The sequence below is a fragment of the Rosa rugosa genome, chromosome 6 (genome assembly GCF_958449725.1).
Source record: "Rosa rugosa chromosome 6, drRosRugo1.1, whole genome shotgun sequence".
Lineage (NCBI taxonomy): Eukaryota > Viridiplantae > Streptophyta > Magnoliopsida > Rosales > Rosaceae > Rosa > Rosa rugosa.
In genome coordinates, this window is record NC_084825.1 from 9,198,486 (window position 1) to 9,219,017 (window position 20,532).

At 34.8% G+C, this 20,532-nt stretch overlaps 1 long non-coding RNA gene across 6 annotated transcripts; it reads left to right on the forward strand.

Annotated features, from left to right (window-relative positions):
* Positions 1-4,450: 4,450 nt before the first annotated feature.
* On the forward strand, positions 4,451-10,544 carry LOC133715985 (uncharacterized). Of its 6 annotated transcripts, XR_009849285.1 has the most exons (13): positions 4,452-4,603; positions 4,739-5,012; positions 5,139-5,215; positions 5,307-5,431; positions 5,560-5,793; positions 5,954-6,210; positions 7,263-7,540; positions 8,026-8,137; positions 8,325-8,372; positions 9,366-9,447; positions 9,590-9,734; positions 9,878-9,954; positions 10,155-10,544. It is a non-coding gene; the product is annotated as an uncharacterized LOC133715985 (long non-coding RNA). The 6 variants fall into 6 exon arrangements; XR_009849284.1 differs by having other exon boundaries at positions 4,451-4,603; positions 7,263-8,137; XR_009849289.1 differs by having other exon boundaries at positions 4,451-4,603; positions 5,954-6,186; positions 7,263-8,137.
* The last annotated feature ends 9,988 nt before the right edge of the window (positions 10,545-20,532 follow it).

Here is a 20,532-nt window from a genome sequence, read left to right on the forward strand (position 1 = left end):
TTGGATGTCATTAAAAAAAAAAAAAGGGTTTTGGACCCCACCCTGATTCCTGTTGATGCCATTTTTTGTAGTTAAAGGCTTAAAGAGTGTACAATTAACCTACGAAGTGTTTAGTTCAATTGTCTGGACTCTTCCCCTCTTCCCCTTCCCCAATTCTCAATCCAATTATACTGTACTACTTTAACTTGGTTCACATGAGATATACTGATATAGTAAACAAATAAAATAATAGAGAAAATAGAAAACTGTTTTTGATCTATATATAGTGATTAATATATTTATTTACTTTCTTCATTATATAGTGATTAATATTTATTTGATTTTTAGGCCATGAAATATAAAAGCCACTTTTAATAATTTTTATTACTCTCTAGACAACCTAATTTTTTTTCCTCATAAAACCACCAAAATATAAAAATATCAATATTTATAAAAATGTCACTGCACTTTTAGTTGTCATTTGTTACAAAAATGTCACTGAGTCAAAACATCTACTGTTATTAAGTGAAAAGCTACTGCAAATGAAAAAAAAAACTACTTTCAACGAACAAAAAAGATACTTCCGACGAACAACTAAAAAGTTACTATCGACGAACCAAAAAGCTATTGATTTTCAGAAAAGTTATTGTAATTCATAAAAAAATTCATTACCTTCTTTCAAATAGCTATTGTCAACTAGGTTGTCAACTAGCTAATAGTAATTTTTCTAAAGAACGACAATAGATTTTCAGTTCATTAACAATAACTTTTCAATTCATTGATATTTGATAATAATTTTTTTAGTCGTTGGTAGTAGCTTTTTAATTAATAAAAATAGTTAACTATTTTTGTGCCATTTTCTACAGTGCCATTTTCGTACATAATGAAAAATAAAAGTGCAGTGACATTTTTGTGAATATTGATATTTTGTATATTTTGGTGGCTTTTTAAGGGATAAAATTATATGGTGGCTTAATTGATAATTTGAGTTTCAAAAATACACTTATGCGTAATTTACTTTTTTTTTTTTGTTACATATATTTGATTTTTTTTTTGTCTACTGGGTTGATAAAAAAAAATTACTGATTTTTGCACGAAAATATTTTCCTCATTTTCTAAATAATAATACTATCTTTCCAAAAATAAAAAGCTACAATTTTGGACTTATATTCACGTCTAGCCCCTCTAAATTTCAAATCCTAGTTCTGACTCCCCCTCGGTGTTTCTCTGATCTTTAATTTGGGATCTAGAGTCTTCCACGTCAATGTATCACAGCGTCATTTTTCGGCAAATACTTAGGTGGGGGTTTCCCCACCACGTGTCCCTACGGCAGCCCAATCAGGAGGAAGAAATTTTTTTGTCTTTTCCGAAAACACCCCTTCTCCTTAAATATACAATACCCAAAACACCCCCCTGCTGGGAGGTGATTGGTCTGCCGTAGGGACACGTGGTGCGGGTGCCCCACGCAAGTTTCTCTCCAATTTTTCTTGATAGCTTTACTACCTACGGACCTACCTCTCTTGGATAGGTAAATCTGGCCTCTAGGCCTTGCATGCCGGAATATCACGTGATATTCCTGATTTTGCTAGCTACCCACTCCAAAATAGTGCTAATATCAAGTGTAATATGAGGTTTTTTTTTTTTTGTTTAGAGATCAGTGTAATATGAAAAAAAAAAAGTTCTAGCACCCAATTTATAGTTGACTATATACGCTAATGGAGTACAAAATGTCAAAATTAACCCTCCTTTATAACAATTTCTATCTCCTAATCACTTGGACCGGCCCCAATTTACTTAGCTTTATTGTAAAAAAGTATCCTTATTATTTCATAAGGTTGCATTATACTGGATAGTTCTCTGCATGAGTTGGGTCTCAGATGAGATGTAAAAAAGTGATTCATGTAGCATTGTTCATACTATGTTGATAATATATTTTCCTCGACAATGTGTTGGTAGAGCTATATGTAGAGGTTCCAAGTTCAATATCTTTGACATTCAATTGTTCAACTTTTCTTTGAACCATAATATAAATTCAAATCAGTGAGAATAATTAATAAGATAAAATTTAGTATGTCATAGCAACATTGTTCAAGGTTTTAGGGTAGACCACAATATTTGGGTTTTAGGGTTTCATAAATCATTTTTATTGCTATTAGGGTTTGAAGTATCACAATTGAAAAAAAAAAAAAAAAAAAAATCACATTCAACAACTACAATGAACATGCTGAGTGTTTTTGGCCATGAAGGTAAGGTTTAAGTTGGCGAAGCCAAGTTAAGTAGTTGGTTTCGGTTAATTTGGTGAATTGGGCAGTGTTTTGGGCAGGAGCAATGGAGGAAGGTGGGGTGGCCATGGAAGTTGGGAGAGGAAGACACAGAAGCTACAGGAGAAAAATAAAAGGGATGACAGGTGAGGATCCTAGACCTAGGCTGATACCATGTAGAATGTGAGTTTTCAATGTATTGATATCTGCAAGGATACACATATATATATGCAGCTAGCTGCTGCAGTTACAATGCTGTGATTAAATCCTATTAAATCCTATTTACAGCTATGATCTAAACTAATACACAAGAATCATAACAGCCTATGTAGTTAATGTAGGAGAAGCAGATGGCTGAAGTTTAGGAGAAGATGTAGTTGTTCTAACACTGAGTATCAGAAAACATTGATATCATAAAAGATTAGAGAAAAGACAAAAAATCAAGAAAGAGAGATGATGAAGGACCAACCTCGTCGGCGCGGAGAGAAGAACTTTTATAGATTTTTTTTTTCTTAAGAGGGAACTTTGATAGACTTTTTCAAATCTTTGGTCTGAAGGCTGAAAAATTATTGGAGTTTGGTATGTATAGTTAACACTACAAAGTCCATAATTATCCATGATTTTCTAATTTCATAAGTATGAATGATATTTTGAATACCTCTGTACTTTTATTCATTTTTAGAAGTCTTAATTGAGTACCCCTAGATTTTGGTGGAATTCATGAAGTCTTTAAAAATCCTAATTGAATACCTCAAGATTTTTATAGACTGCTAAAAGTCTATATTAAATACACGCAGACTTTTCAATTCCATAGATTTTTTTAAAAGTTCCACTAATTCCATATATAATACACCCCCATTAGGCTCTATAACAAGAACAGAATTCACGCACTAATTTCACAACTTTTTCTAGGACAAGTGATCACAAAGTACGAACTAACTCCAAAACATAGTGTAGCTAGAGTGGCATATACTTGGTAACAAATATCTAAAATGGCCTCTCTGTTTCCGCCGCTCCATTCTAGTTTAGCACAACCATGCACCATGTATCACGATCTTTATCCGACTGGAAAGAGCAGAATCTGAAATGAAGCACTTCAATTTGAAACCGGGATTCTGAACTTACTGGGGGAGCTAGGAAACTCCGGCAAAGGGGACACGTGACATGTTTAAGACCTGTCCAACGGTCCAAGCATGTTTTATGAAAGCGATGAGCACATCTCAATTCTCTCATCTCTTCTCCTTCCTCAATTTTGCATAGACACACAGCACATTCTTCTTCAGAGCACCTCACAGCAGGGTTGGAGCTTTTGTAGTGGACTGTACTACTAAGAGTCTCTATAGCTTTTGCAGGTAATTCAAACTCATAGTAGGGTTTGGCAAACGAACAGAAAAGCAAATAGTTGAATAACCAGCTCAACTGGGTAGCAATTTGAACCATGAACTTCCACATTGTTGGTAGAAGAGGAAGAAGACGAAGAAGAATGAGACTGAAGAATTTGTCTTGGGACTAGAATGATGACCTGACGAGTGACGAGGAACATACGAAGGTATTTAAAGCAAAAAGTTGACGAAGACGCGAAGCTCATTATAGAACACAAATGTGCTCTCGTCGATTATTGGTTGAATGAACTCTGAAAAGGACATGCGCGTCAGCGCGTGATTCACACAAAAAATGAAAATAGTGTCGGTCAAAGTACTAACTAAAATGCTAAACCTGTACTAACTAATAAGGGAAAAATTCACCAACGGTGTCTGGACACTTAGGAGACTTTCAGAATGATACCTGAACTTATAAAGTTATCAATGTGATACCTGGACTCATTTTTTCGTATCAACATCGTACCTATGACCAATTTCCGTAACGGCTCCGTGACGGAAATTGGCCGTAGGTATCACATTGATTCAAATCATCTTGCTCGTCCGATTCCCACCGCCGATCGCCGATCAAACACCGCCGCTGCGTCTCAATCCACCTTCATGCACCACAGATGTTTCTGGTTCCCCCAACTTCAAATCCTATAGCAAATTGAAATTGTGCATTGAGGCTTCACCGCTCACCCCGAGTTCATCCCCGCCGCCGCCGCCAACGATTTCATTGATTACTTATATCTCCTACAGTTTCAAATTCCAAAATTTTGTTTTCATATATCAAATACTCATTTATCAATTAGATTTGAATAAACTAATACATTTGTTATAAGATTTCAGCTTTGACGATATAATGGAACCTGTGCTGATTCGTGCAATGGAATCTTACAAATGTCATTATAAGATCAGAGTTCGAATATCAAGATTGTGGAGAGCAAAAAGTACAATACTGACAAAAATGATGGTCTGCAATGCGTTTTGGTTGATGAAATGGTAATTTTCTTACCTGCAATTATTTTTATCTGTTATGTTCTATCTCGATGTTGTGCAATTGGAAAATGTCACTATGTTCCATTTCAAATTGTCTCTCTGCAACTGATTTTTTTTTTTCTTTTCCATTTAATACAGGGTGATGCAGTTCATGCAATTGTAACTGAATCTGATTACCACTTGGTTCACAAAAAATTGCATCAAGGCAAAGTGTATGATATTGATCATTTCTTTACACGAAAAAGCCAGGAGAGTTACAAAATTGTTGATCATTAAGTGCAAGTGTACTTCAATGCAAAGACTGTCTTTGAAGCAGTTGAAGAAAGCTTCCCACCAATTCCACAACATCGGTTCTATTTTGTAGATTTTGACCAGCTGAGGGCACGCATTAACAACAATACAATTCTCTCAGGTGAATGAACAAACTACAAATAATAAATCTTTATTCATTATATGACATTTAATAATCTTCACTAACAGAATCTTTGTTTGTTTTTTTTTTTTTTTTTTAATGTAACATGTTTATGGCTGTTTGAAGTCAGTTCTACCAGTGCATCAAGCTCCTGTCAAGGATAAAGAGGAATCAAAATGTGAAATTTATCTACAAAACTTAAGGTAAAATTTTCATAAACTAGATCAAAATTAAATCTGCTATATTTTCCAGAAAAAGAAAAAATGAAACTAACTCTTCAAATTCAAAATCTAGAAGAGAAGATCTTAGAGTCACTCTCTGGGGTAACATTGCCAGACAGTTTGACATACAGAGCATTAAAAAACTGTCTCCACCAGTGCTCATAGTGTTGACCAGTTTAAAGATTAAGGAGCTCATGGGTAAGCATTATTCCAAAAAAAAAAAAAAAAAAAAAAAAATTCCTTCTGTTTTCTTTTAAATACAGGCTGCCATCCTTCTATAATCTTCTATACCTTTCTTCTATAATCTTCTATTTCCTTAATTACAGGCTGCTGTTGCTGTTAATGAGAAGCTCGATTGCTGGTATCTCTGTCTTAACACAGTAGAAAGCACCGCATTCTGAGACCTCGATGATCGATTGGACCGGTTTCAAGTATCGTTCGAAAGCCTTCTTTACTATTCATTTTGGGAAACTTTTAAACTTTTGATTTTGTGAAATTGAGCTCATTTGATCAAATCGGAGGATCCGATTGAGCAATCAGAGATATATGAAAGACTCCAGGTAAGCTTCTTATTTGATCAAATGGTTTGACATTTTGGGTGCAATTGATTGGGTTTTTCAATTTCGGTGCATGTTGGTTTTTATACTTTATAGCTTCCAGAGTTCTTCCTCAATTACAGTCTGCCATTCTTCTATAACCTTCTTATTCGATGGCTGCCAGTTCTAGGTGATAGCTGAGAGAGTGATTTAAAATAGAAAAGAGAGCAGCAGGCGAAGGAACAGTGATTTTGGGTGATGTCACATCGATCTCCCAGTTTTGGTAGTCGATCGATAGACACAGAGAGAGGGTTCGATCGATAGACTAAAGGAGAGAGAGGTAGAGTACCAGTTTGATCATAGAGATGGAAAGAGGCTTTATCACCTGCTCGGGACATCAACTTGAAGCTTGAACAGGTGAAGGAAAGTACTACCTTTTAGGTAATTTGAGGGATGCATTTATTTCTCTCTGGGATTGATTGCATGTAATTTTGTATCATTTGTTTTGAGTTTTGGGAGTGCTTTTCATGTTTGTGGTTTCTGGGTCTATTTACATGGTGAGCTCCTTACAGTATATGCTGGTAAGGAATATGAAGGCAGGGTAAATCAAATTCAAAATTGAATGCCTTTGTTTGAACTTGAGTATTCAGCATAGGAAGATCATATTACTCTGGCAAAACTTGCAAGCTCTGCCTACTTTTTGTATCTTCTATTAATGATTGTGTCTGGGATTTTGGTTTACTTCTTAATATCATATTAGAGGGTCAATTATTGTAGTACTAAGCTTTTAAAATCTGATTTGAGTATCTCCAGGGCTACAGCACATAGTACAAATGGAAAAGAAAAAAAAAGCTAATATGTAACTGATGCATAAAAGTTAATTTTAAATCCTAAACTGAATTAATATATTCATCTTATTTAATTTTCCATATATTCATTGCATTTAAACACAGCTGATCACAAGCAAAACAGCAGAAGAAGAATGTAGGTCGTTTCATATATTTGTATCAACTATAGGTAGAATCAACAATCTGTTACTTTATTTTATTGAATGATGCATAATGAGATTTAACCTATTTGGAATTTCTCTCATGCCGCAATTCATATATTTTTTTTTCCATAATATGTATATGAGCCTTTAATTCTTTTTAAGGCTATTATACACTGTTGCACCACCAGGCTATTAAATGGAAGTTAATTGCAATGGCATGTTATACTTAAAATCATGCTCTGTTCTGAGTCATATGGCATCATGTTTGCTTGCATGTCCTGACCATAATCAGATTAAGGAATAACTTTATCAAGAAAAGAGAGGCCAATGTAACAGGAATAACCAAGTGAACCCATTGAAAGTAAACTCTGTAGTTCAAGCTTTGATTGCTCTGTATTTTCTGCCTACATTTTACAACTGAAGTTTTACTCAAATTACAAGTCTATATACCTATGTGTTAGCAGTTTTTGTAACGACTTCTTGATGTGCGTTGTTATATCAGGCAATCTGGAGCAGGAAGCAAGGTGATATGACAACACCAGCTTAAACTAAGCAACAGCAACATGAGATGAATATCCCTACACATCGTTTATCAATATTGTATACCTTTAAGTTTTAGGGTTTATCAACTTTGATTTGAAATTATTGATTCTGGGGAGAAATTCGTGTGACATATCCTAATTATAAAGCTAAAGAATTCAAAAGCTGTACCGACCACAAAGGCTACGGCTACGGCTACGTAATTATGATATAACAGAAATCCCCTTTCTGTGTTCGATGGTGAGTTGTTTATTTGAGAGGTTTGGATGATACCGGTATTGCTTTGTGTTTCTTTTTGGATTTGGAGCTTATTGTGAAATTGTCTGATAGATAGTCTAGCACATCCATTGTAATCAGCTTCTTACTTCTCAATTTGAGAGAGAAACATTACGGGGTAGAGAGAGAGAGAGAGAGAGAGAGAGAGAGAGAGAGAGAGACTTGCAGAAAGTAGAACCTCACTGATTCTCCTTTTTACACATTACGATTCACGGCTTCACTTTTTCTTCTCTTTATTTGTTTAATGGGATTTAGATTTGTCTCCGAACTTAGCGAGATATATTTTAATGCCTGCATCCATGTATTAAAGTAGTTGTAGCAGTTATGTGGCATTTAGGACTACTTTATAATGGGATTTAATTTTATGTCCTGTTCTTTTCATATTCCTAAATATTTTTATTTTTTATTTTTTGACTTCTCTTTCTTCTTTGGCTTTTGTTTCTGATTAGATTCAGTTTGTCTTCAAGTTAGATTTTATGCACAAGGGTGTGCACGTGATTCTCCTGCCGCTGTTCCTTTGCGTATTGTTTGGGATTATTTCAGTATTGTATTCTTCTTCAGGTATGTTCATTCTGATATGTAATGTTATCTCAATAACATATAATAGTAATTACTGCAGCAAGATATTTTGATTCCAATTCTTCTGGCTGTTTAGGAATTGTCTATCTAGGAATATAATATATTTGGGTTCAAGTTTGGTCAGCTATAGTGATGCCAAATTTGTAAGCACCTCTTTTTGATTTTGCAGATATTTGGAACAGCGTGCTATTGAGTTCTTCAACTGTTGGAAATTCAGGTATAAATTTTGAACTAATGTGGATTATACATATGTTCTCTAAAATAAAGTTTTTATCAACTATTTCATTGATGGAAATGCTTGAAAGAGAATATGTATATGGTTTCAAATGCTTGGAAGAGAAGGTTCATATATTATTAGATTATTTGCCTTTTTTTTTTTTATTGCAATTGAAAAACAAAGAGATATCCGAGCAAAACTGTAGCTCTGAAATTTGATTTTGAGTTGTATTCCTACTATCAGCCATTGGTATATGACAATATTGCATGCTTTGTTCCGGTGAGGAAATCATGTTGAATTTTGTATGTTGTTTGTCATGGTTGATACAAGTGGAGGTATATCTGAGAATTCTCTGTTCTGATTAGTGATCAGTTAGCATTGCTGTTTATAACAGCAAAAGTTTGAAAACAAAATAAGGGAATGCCATAGTATGGTTAGCTTCAACCGAAATCTGCTTCACTCTCTTAATATCAATTATACTAAGGGCAGAAGCTAAACACCCTAAACTCTTTTGATGATCTAGCTGCTGTTGCACCAGTGAACAATGAGAATATATGAGATCAGTAATTCTATTTTTGCAAAAATAGAATTAATGATGTATTTATGTTGCGTTTTCAGATGCCTTGGTTATGTCAGCATATATCTATAGCAGAGGAAAACAAAAAGTTTTGGAAGTAGACAGTTGCTTACTAAAACTGGCTGCTTGCCTGAACCATTTCAAAATTGGAAAACTCTGACCTACTGTTTGCAAAATTTCGCAGCAACCAAAACACAAATTCAGAGTTTTTACTTGAAAATTCCAAGCTGTTGCCAATTTCTTTATTGTTGCTTAAATTGATCTGATGTTAGGACTTTACATATTGATTTGCAAATTACAAAACACAATTATTTGAACTTAATATGTCTTATGTTGCGCATCCAATCATATGTTGAAAATCATCCAAAGTTTTTGTTAAATTTCAGTTAACAATTTGGAAACTCTTTCTTCCACAGTTCTACGTGTTCTCAACTGGAATATCTGCCTGTTTTTGCTTAGTTGATTGGGTGCTACTATGTCTAGCGTGAGGGTAATCAGGTACTAGCTTTTGTTCTTATTGTAGGTTTTTGATTAATTGCTATGTACTTTTGATTCTTTCAGTTGAGAAAATTATGCTTTTTGTTCAATTACAATATGGTTCAGCTATCTTAAGCTTTTGCTGCTTTTCTTCATTCGACAGACAAACCATTTTTTTTTTTATGCACGTCTATTATGTATTTGTGAACAATCATACGAAGGACCATTAGAAGTACGAGGAAAAAGCAGATGACCCTTCAACAGGCACTGGAATAAAGCAGCATTGTTCAGTATCACAACTAATGCAGGTATGAGAATATATCTAGCATAATATATTCAGAAATTTGAGTACATTCGGATAGAATTTATATCAGCAGGTGCTAATTCAACAAAGTCTATTGATTCTATATTATCATATCAATTATTTAAACTCAATGCAATTTTTTTGCAGACTGACTTCAACTGAATCATATCATTCACGAGATTTTGTTGACAGACAAGCAATGTAATACATGGATTCCACTTATGGTAATGTACTACTTCATCTCAGACCCTCGCTTTATAATTATGTAGTAGCATTAAATTAATTCAAAGTAGTTCTGGTGTTTAATATCAACTTCCAAAAATCAAAGACAATGCTCTAGCTCTTGCTATAATTCAATATCAGATTGAGAAAATTTGTCAAATATGCATTGTGGAATTTAATGATTAACTATTTTACCTTGCAGGGACTGAAGTTGGTAGAACTTAAAAATGGCAATGATGCATTGAACCTCAGGAGAGATCCAAGATTTTGGTCAATTTTTGAAGGAAGCTTTAGCTTTGTTTCAGAAGAAGTAGTTGCTAAAATTCAGTCATCTAAAATTCTGATCTCGAGTGTTTTTCTTTCTAAATTTTGGAATGTCCCCTGATACTAGATCTATTTTAGCTCAATCAAGGCTTCTAATTCATAAAACTAAATCCCGCCGCAAAGCGCGGGCATAATTTCTAGTAGCATACTAATTAATCAGATGTGCATACGAAGGGTGGATGTTGGTTCTTATAAGAAATATTTTGGCAAGTTCTGCAAACATATAGTATCAGATATAGCCACCTTTACAAGGGAAGGTTGTTCAGGAGTTGCTCATTGTTTACTCTGGAATCATCTACGAGGGTCTATTCACCATCTTTTTTGTACCTGCCCGACAACATAGGGTTTGATCCAGAACCCTCCTGTATGGTGCCCGCTCCTTTCCTTTCACGGAGTGTTTGGGTATTTTATCTAAGAGAATGAAATTCACTCTCTTAATTTTTGTCTTCACAAGAATACAATATTCAAGATACTAAAGTACGAAACATGGAGTCTGGATTGTGAATTATAAAATTGTGATTGTGCATTTCACTCCCCTTGACCTAAAGAAAATTTTAGTACTTTGATGAAGTTTATGCGGACTTTGTGGAAGAATCGTCACAACTATAGGAGGAGGTGCAACAAATTCCTCAATAGATAATTTGTTTAACCAACCGAGTGCAAGTCTCTGTTCACTATGTTACTCATCAAACTAATATGATATCACATATTGCGATTCTTTCAGAAGGCCTAGATAAACATCATCAAACAACCGAATAGACCAGCCAAGTGATTTTTAGATTCTCATGTAAACTTTGTGGTTGTCTCAATTGTTCTTGATTTTGTTTAGAATACCCGTTTTTTTTTTTTTTTGAGACAAACCGAAAATCATTCATTCATTCAACCAGAAAGCAATACATTGGGGAGGACATGACCACAACCCCAAACAGCAATTACAGAAACCATCAGGCCAAAGGGCCCAAACTCTAACCGCCAAACGCCCATGTCCAGGGCTACCTTGAGACATATGACCCGAAAGTTCCAGTAAAACCTCGTAATCAACCGCAAAAACGATAGCGTCCTCTTCAACACCGTGTCCAAAGCTACCAGACCACGTGTAAATGATCGCATGTCAACGACTCGACAACAAAGGTAATCCAGAATAGAACCAAATCGTCCACGGGAATGACACCATATACATGACATACCACCTAGACCTAATCCTAGCTCAAAGGAGTAGGAACCCAACCCTAGCTCCGAGAAGTAGGGACTTATTAACACAGAACCAACCAACAACACAACTGGAAATAAACAAATAAAGCCTGAAAAACTAGAAACAAAACAACACCAGCACGGTCCAAAAGCAAAGGCCCGGCCCAACCACCTTTCCCCCAACAGAGAGTGTGTAGTCGACAACCATTCCAGCCACCGGCGAACTCCATCGTCCCAACTCCTCAACCTCGCCTCACCTCGCCGCCTCACTGCATCCCTACGCCGCCACTCTGCCTCGCCAAATTGCAGACAGACCCGGCACCCTGTTAAAAGCCTCAACTAGATCCAAACCCAAGAACGAAACAGATCCCAAAAGGAATCGCCCCCGCCGAGTTCCAATCTCCACGGCCACAGCTCAGATCGTCGAGTTGGAAACGATAGATCCCACCGCCGGAAAGAACCAGCACGTCGCTGCACCACTACCTCCGTCGCCCTTGATCCGAGAGGGACAGAACGATCTGCCCAACCCGGAAACAACACCCCATCCTCCATCCCTGGATCGCACCTTTGCTCGGAAAGCCCGCCCTTATTCAGAAACAACATCCTCTCCCAGGCCGGAAACGCGGCGGCGAGATCGCCGGCAGCGTTCGGCCGGGAGAGAAAACACTCCTTTTTTTCTTTTTTCCTCCCGTGTGTGGAGCGCGTTCTAAAACCATGAGGTTTAGAATACCCGTTTAGACATGCTAATTAGTAACATAAATATAAAAATTAACGCTTATTAATATTTCATACTTTATTTCTCTCCCACTTTTTCTCTCCAAAGTAACTAGATACTTTCTCCACACAAACTTACTTTCAATAAGTAATTTCTCACCATATAATACTTGTCCAATAACAATTTTTATTTGCAGACATATATAGTGTGTGTTCATGATTTAGTATGTACAGAAGTAAGATGGTTTTTTTGTTTAGAAGAAAGTAAAATGATTCTTTTGTTTTTGTTTTTTGGGACCATTCATTATAGATTCAATTTTCATAAGAAATATTAGGTACACCCCCTTCAACAAAAAAAAAAATTAGGTAGAACTCATCCATTATTTTTTTTTTCAACTGACACCCAAAAGTTGCCATCTAAGATAAACAGTGGCGGAGCCAGAATTTTGAACTTACTAGGGCGCAAAAAAAACAACAATAGTAAAAATAATCTCAAAACATAAACATTCTCTAAATGAAGTTTATATCTATTACAATAGTTTAGAGATTTCATATTAGTCTCATCATCTATACTAATAAAGTGTCTTTCTTACAATCTAAAATCAAGCAAAGATTTTATTTGGGAGAGCTATAATTTTTTATACATGAATGAAGAAAAGACGTGAAGTGAAATGAAATGAAAAAAAAAGAAGACAATACACAAATAATTATCTCAAAATCCCTATTATATATATACATAAATAGAAAAAACAAAATTAGAATTACATTTGACGGGATTAACAAATAATTAGTTTGATTAATTTTGTTTTATTAATGGACGGGACCAGCTGAATTTTAATTTTATTAGAGCATATTTAGCAGACTCTCCATTTTGGCTCTTTAGCTATTTTGCAGAGCATGTTTAAGCTTTTTATCTATTTTAGCAGCTGCACTAGACTCCTAAGTGGCTCTCAATTATAACTTTTAGCTATCTCACTCCTAAATATAGAGAGCGAGATGAGGCTCTCTATAATTTAAAACATTCCTTTTAAGTTATTTTATGTAATTTATAAATACATTTAAATTATTTAATCTTCATTTTAAAAATAATATAAATTCAAAACTATCTAAAATAGAAAGCACTAAATGTAGACGTATTTCTAAAGTGGTTAACTAAAATGACTTTTTAGCTACTTTGGCTAAATTTTGACTTGAAAATGGCTAACTTTGCTAAAGATGCTCTTAGATAGTTTCAATGTTGGCTATTATATATAATAAATATCATTAAGTAGGTTTAATTAATATAATACTAGCATGTGCCCACACTCTATGCGTGTGGGTGTTTTTTTTTTTTGGGTAAGGAAGTTGGTAGTTTCTTAACCAAAGTAGTTTCCTATAACAATAACTACTATTTATTTTATTTTAAGGAATTTAATTTCTTTTTATTTTCTTCAATTGACATTATTATCCTTGTTGGTTATTTCAGTTTCTAAATTTTTTTTAATATTAGAGGGTTCTATTCGTCAAATTTTTCAATTTTAGAGAGCAAACTCTCTTCTCTTAATAATAACTAATCTTTCTCCACACATGCTCTGCATGTGCAAGTATTTTTTTTTTTTTCCGGAATATAAAAAAAAAACAGTTATTGCAGAAAAAAGATAGTGGGAGAAAAAAGTGGGTTATAGATTCTTTTTTTGTTTATTTTTTAAATAAAAATACATTTTGTAAATGTCATCATTGTCCTTGTGATTTAATTAATTTTCAAAGTTTTTTAATCTTTTAGGGTCATTTCTGTCAAATTTTTTGATTTTGGCTAACAAATCATCTTCTCTTAATAATAGTATAGATATATAGTTTGATAATGTTTTGCTTCAACCAAGAAAAAAACCCTGCCCAAGGTGCAACAAGACACGTCTGAACTGAACTATTAGACCGAAAACCTGACCTATGCAACGGAACTAGACTGGACTGAACCTGGACTATTGGACTGTGGACACCTAATTAAAACAAGCGCAACCAAGAAAAAAACCCTAGCACAGAGCGAAGCCAAAGAGTATAGTCGGAAAAATATCGTGATTTTTGTCTCGTCCAGCGGCAGCCGACGTTGGTGCTGGTGCTAGCCTCGCTGATGCTAGGTTGTTGCCAGACGAGAAGTGTGTTTAGTGTCCTTTTGGCTTCGGATTGCAGCTCGTGAAATACACTGTACTCGTGATCCAGAGGGCAAAATAACACATAAAAACAGTGAATAGTATGTGACCTGGTGACCCAACAGGAGAACTTGCCCTAAAGGGCGGACCATTACTATTTGAAGGGATTTTGGATGTCATAAAAAAAAAAAAAAGGGTTTTGGACCCCACCCTGATTCCTGTTGATGCCATTTTTTGTAGTTAAAGGCTTAAAGAGTGTACAATTAACCTACGAAGTGTTTAGTTCAATTGTCTAGACTCTCCCCCTCTTCCCCTTCCCCAATTCTCAATCCAATTATACTGTACTACTTTAACTTGGTTCACATGAGATATACTGATATAGTAAACAAATAAAATAATAGAGAAAATAGAAAACTGTTTTTGATCTATATATAGTGATTAATATATATATTTACTTTCTTCATTATATAGTGATTAATATTTATTTGATTTTTAGGCCATGAAATATAAAAGCCACTTTTAATAATTTTTATTACTCTCTAGACCACCTAATTTTTTTTCCTCATAAAACCACCAAAATATAAAAATATCAATATTTATAAAAATGTCACTGCACTTTTAGTTGTCATTTGTTACGAAAATGTCACTGAGTCAAAACATCTACTGTTATTAAGTGAAAAGCTACTGCAAATGAAAAAAAAAACTACTTTCAACGAACAAAAAAGATACTTCCGACGAACAACTAAAAAATTACTATCGACGAACCAAAAAGCTATTGATTTTCAGAAAAGTTATTGTAATTCATAAAAAAAGTCATTACCTTCTTTCAAGTAGCTATTGTCAACTAGGTTGTCAACTAGCTAATAGTAATTTTTCTAAAGAACGACAATAGATTTTCAGTTCATTAACAATAACTTTTCAATTCATTGATATTTGATAATAATTTTTTTAGTCGTTGGTAGTAGCTTTTTAATTAATAAAAATAGTTAACTATTTTCGTGCCATTTTCTACAGTGCCATTTTCGTACATAATGAAAAATAAAAGTGCAGTGACATTTTTGTGAATATTGATATTTTGTATATTTTGGTGGCTTTTTAAGGGATAAAATTATATGGTGGCTTAATTGATAATTTGAGTTTCAAAAATACACTTATGCGTAATTTACTATTTTTTTTTTGTTACATATATTTGATTTTTTTTTTGGTCTACTGGGTTGATAAAAAAAAATTAATGATTTTTGCACGAAATTATTTTCCTCATTTTCTAAATAATAATACTATCTTTCCAAAAATAAAAAGCTACAATTTTGGACTTATATTCACGTCTAGCCCCTCTAAATTTCATATCCTAGTTCTGACTCCCCCTCGGTGTTTCTCTGATCTTTAATTTGGGATCTAGAGTCTTCCACGTCAATGTATCACAGCGTCATTTTTCGGCAAATACTTAGGTGGGGGTTTCCCCACCACGTGTCCCTACGGCAGCCCAATCAGGAGGAAGAAATTTTTTTGTCTTTTCCGAAAACACCCCTTCTACTTAAATATACAATATCCAAAACACCCCCCTGCTGGGAGGTGATTGGTCTGCCGTAGGGACACGTGGTGCGGGTGCCCCACGCAAGTTTCTCTCCAATTTTTCTTGATAGCTTTACTACCTACGGACCTACCTCTCTTGGATAGGTACACCTGGCCTCTAGGCCTTGCATGCCGGAATATCACGTGATATTCCTGATTTTGCTAGCTACCCACTCCAAAATAGTGCTAATATCAAGTGTAATATGAGGTTTTTTTGATTCTATCCCCAATTTACTTAGCTTTATTGTAAAAAAGTATCCTTATTATTTCATAAGGTTGCATTATACTGGATAGTTCTCTGCATGAGTTGGGTCTCAGATGAGATGTAAAAAAGTGATTCATGTAGCATTGTTCATACTATTTTGATAATATATTTTCCTCGACAATGTGTTGGTAGAGCTATATGTAGAGGTTCCAAGTTCAATATCTTTGACATTCAATTGTTCAACTTTTCTTTGAACCATAATATAAATTCAAATCAGTGAGAATAATTAATAAGATAAAATTTAGTATGTCATAGCAACATTGTTCAAGGTGGTTTTAGGGTTTCATAAATCATTTTTATTGCTATTAGCTAGGGTTTGAAGTATCACAATTGAAAAAAAAAAAAAAATCACATTCAACAACTACAATGAACATGCTGAGTATCAGAAAACATTGATATCATAAAAGATTAGAGAAAAGACAAAAAATCAAGAAAGAGAGATGATGAAGGACCAACCTCGTCGGCGCGGAGAGAAGAACTTTTATAGATTTTTTTTTTCTTAAGAGGGAACTTTGATAGACTTTTTCAAATCTTTGGTCTGAAGGCTGAAAAATTATTGGAGTTTGGTATGTATAGTTAACACTACAAAGTCCATGATTATCCATGATTTTCTAATTTCATAAGTATGAATGATATTTTGAATACCTCTGTACTTTTATTCATTTTTAGAAGTCTTAATTGAGTACCCCTAGATTTTGGTGGAATTCATGAAGTCTTTAAAAATCCTAATTGAATACCTCAAGATTTTTATAGACTGCTAAAAGTCTATATTAAATACACGCAGACTTTTCAATTCCATAGATTTTTTTAAAAGTTCCACTAATTCCATAGATAATACACCCCCATTAGGCTCTATAACAAGAACAGAATTCACGCACTAATTTCACAACTTTTTCTAGGACAAGTGATCACAAAGTACGAACTAACTCCAAAACATAGTGTAGCTAGAGTGGCATATACTTGGTAACAAATATCTAAAATGGCCTCTCTGTTTCCGCCGCTCCATTCTAGTTTAGCGCAACCACCATGTATCACGATCTTTATCCGACTGGAAAGAGCAGAATCTGAAATGAAGCACTTCAATTTGAAACCGGGATTCTGAACTTACTGGGGGAGCTAGGAAACTCCGGCAAAGGGGACACGTGACATGTTTAAGACCTGTCCAACGGTCCAAGCATGTTTTATGAAAGAGATGAGCACATCTCAATTCTCTCATCTCTTCTCCTTCCTCAATTTTGCATAGACACACAGCACATTCTTCTTCAGAGCACCTCACAGCAGGGTTGGAGCTTTTGTAGTGGACAGTACTACTAAGAGTCTCTATAGCTTTTGCAGGTAATTCAAACTCATAGTAGGGTTTGGCAAACGAACAGAAAAGCAAATAGTTGAATAACCAGCTCAACTGGGTAGCAATTTGAACTATGAACTTCCACATTGTTGGTAGAAGAGGAAGAAGACGAAGAAGAATGAGACTGAAGAATTTGTCTTGGGACTAGAATGATGACCTGACGAGTGACGAGGAACATACGAAGGTATTTAAAGAAAAAAGTTGACGAAGACGCGAAGCTCATTATAGAACACAAATGTGCTCTCGTTGATTATTGGTTGAATGAACTCTGAAAAGGACATGCGCGTCAGCGCGTGATTCACACAAAACTAGTATTTATTTTATTTTAAGGAATTTAATTTCTTTTTATTTTCTTCAATTGACATTATTATCCTTGGTGGTTATTTCAGTTTCTAAATTTTTTTAATATTAGAGGGTTATATTCGTCAAATTTTTCAATTTTAGAGAGCAAACTCTCTTCTCTTAATAATAACTAGTCTTTCTCCACACATGCTCTGCATGTGCAAGTATTTTTTTTTTTCCTGAATATAAAAAAAAAACAGTTATTGCAGAAAAAAGATAGTGGGAGAGAAAAGTGGGTTATAGATTCTTTTTTTGTTTATTTTTTAAATAAAAATACATTTTGTAAATGTCATCATTGTCCTTGTGATTTAATTAATTTTCAAAGTTTTTTAATCTTTTAGGGTCATTTCTGTCAAAATTTTTGATTTTGGCTAACAAATCATCTTCTCTTAATAATAGTATAGATATATAGTTTGATAATGTTTTGCTTCAACCAAGAAAAAAACCCTCCCCAAGGTGCAACAAGACACGTCTGAACTGAACTATTAGACCGAAAACCTGACCTATGCAACGGAACTAGACTGGACTGAACCTGGACTATTGGACTGTGGACACCTAATTAAAACAAGCGCAACCAAGAAAAAAACCCTAGCACAGAGCGAAGCCAAAGAGTATAGTCGGCAAAATATCGTGATTTTTGTCTCGTCCAGCGGCAGCCGACGTTGGTGCTGGTGCTAGCCTCGCTGATGCTAGGTTGTTGCCAGACGAGAAGTGTGTTTAGTGTCCTTTTGGCTTCGGATTGCAGCTCTTGAGGTTGACGGTGGTGGGTGGTGCAGCCCGAGTCTGAGTTTTCTGAAGCAGGGTGGTCGTGGGCTTCGTGCTTGAGGGAGGGTATCTAGCGGCGCGAGTTTGGGTTCCAGCCTTGGTTATGGACCTGATCTAGGCGGTGGCAGCAGTGAAGATGGCGGTATAAAAGGACTCGCTGAAGGCGTAAAGTACAGGGGATCCAGATCTAGTGGTTTGGGTCGGGCTTGTTACTTTCAAGTCTAGCAGGGGTCCTCTAATGGCGTCGTGGTAGTGGTGGTTTCCTTCCAGCGTGGCGGCGGCGGCGGTACGGCCTGAGTGTCCGTGCGAGGGTTCTGCCTAGGTAGGTGATGATTGGGCTAGGCTGAGCCTACCAATTTTGGCTTTGGGTGCTGTTGGTCTATGGGCCATTTGGGCTGTTTTTGGTTTTTTGTTTCTAGCTCGTTTTTATTAATAATTCCCTTTTTTTGGGGAGGCAGTGGGCTTAGGCCCAGTCTAGATACTTTTTATTTTGTTTTACTTTTTAGTCGTTAGTTAGGTGACATACTACTCAACTCGATCGGGTTTGTCTTGTCTATGCTAGTAGAAGGAGCCTTTGTAGAAGTACTTGGTTTAAACGTACCATAATGGCGTGTTCGGCGTTTGGAGTCAGGTAGAATAGATTGCCTACGAGGCGAGGAGATTTTGTTAGCATAGACTACTCTGAGCTTTCAGTGTTTTAATAGAGTAGTCTTCTATGTACTATTCTAACCCATGATTCAAGGTCATATCAATGCTATGAACTCTTTATTTCAAAAAAAATAATAATTTATATTTCAAAAGCTGACTAGGGCATAGGACCCAGGAGGTCCCTTCGTCGCTCCACCCTTGAAGATAAATAATACACTTTTTTTCCCTAAAAATTACAATAAACTCTAATCTATCCCATGATTAAAGCACTCTACATCAATATTTTAAATTGTAGGTTTTGTAATCCCTAGCTTCAATATTGTTAGAGCAACTCAAACATATAATTTTTGTGTTATAGGGAAGCAAAAGTCAAAACTTTAAGCAATTTTTCTTATTCAACTCCAACAGATTCCCTATTTTACAGCAATCTCTCAAATCTCTATAATTTTTCCTTATAATTTTAGAGATCGCTGTAAATTTAGAGAATCTCATTTTCTCTTTCCTCACTCTCCCTAAAATGGGCATAGTTATAGGGAATCTGTTGGAGCAAAAGAGACTCATTTTTCCCTAAAATATAGAAAATCAAAATATAGGGAAACTGTTGGAGTTACTCTTATTAGTGCATCTCCAACAGTTTCTCTATAAAATCCTTACTACGTGGTTTTAAAAATTAAGATCTCCATAATTTTTGTTCTGCAATTCCAACAGCTTCTCTATTATATTCTCTATAATTTATGGGTCATGATTTTTTTTTTTTTGAATAAATGGGTCATGATTAAATAAAGTAAATTTTTAAAATTTCAAAAATGTAATTATATTATTCATGATATAAATTAAAAAAAAAATTTGAAAAGGTAAGAGAGAAAATATTAAAAACTTCTTAAAAAAAGATTCCCTCTAATTTTAGAGTTTGCTTAAAATATAGGGAAATCTGTTTTCACCTTCACTTTTGTCTAGAATGGAGATAGATATATGGAAGCTGTTGGAGTGAAAAAAAGAAGCTTATTTTGCCTATTTTTCTCTATAATAGAGTAAATATTATATAGGGAAGCTGCTGGAGTTACTATTAATTTCTCTAGAATCATGCAATATTACTTTTTTTTTTTTTCAAATTTAAGTTGGTTGATTGCTACTTTTAATGAACCAAATGCTAAGAGATTTTTGCATATCTTTCTTTTTAGTTCAAAAACCTTCTATCACAGAGTTATTTAAGTTATTTGATTCATAATATTGATAGTATTTGTTATAGTGATTAAGATGGGAAAGAACAATGTCATTGTTTTTT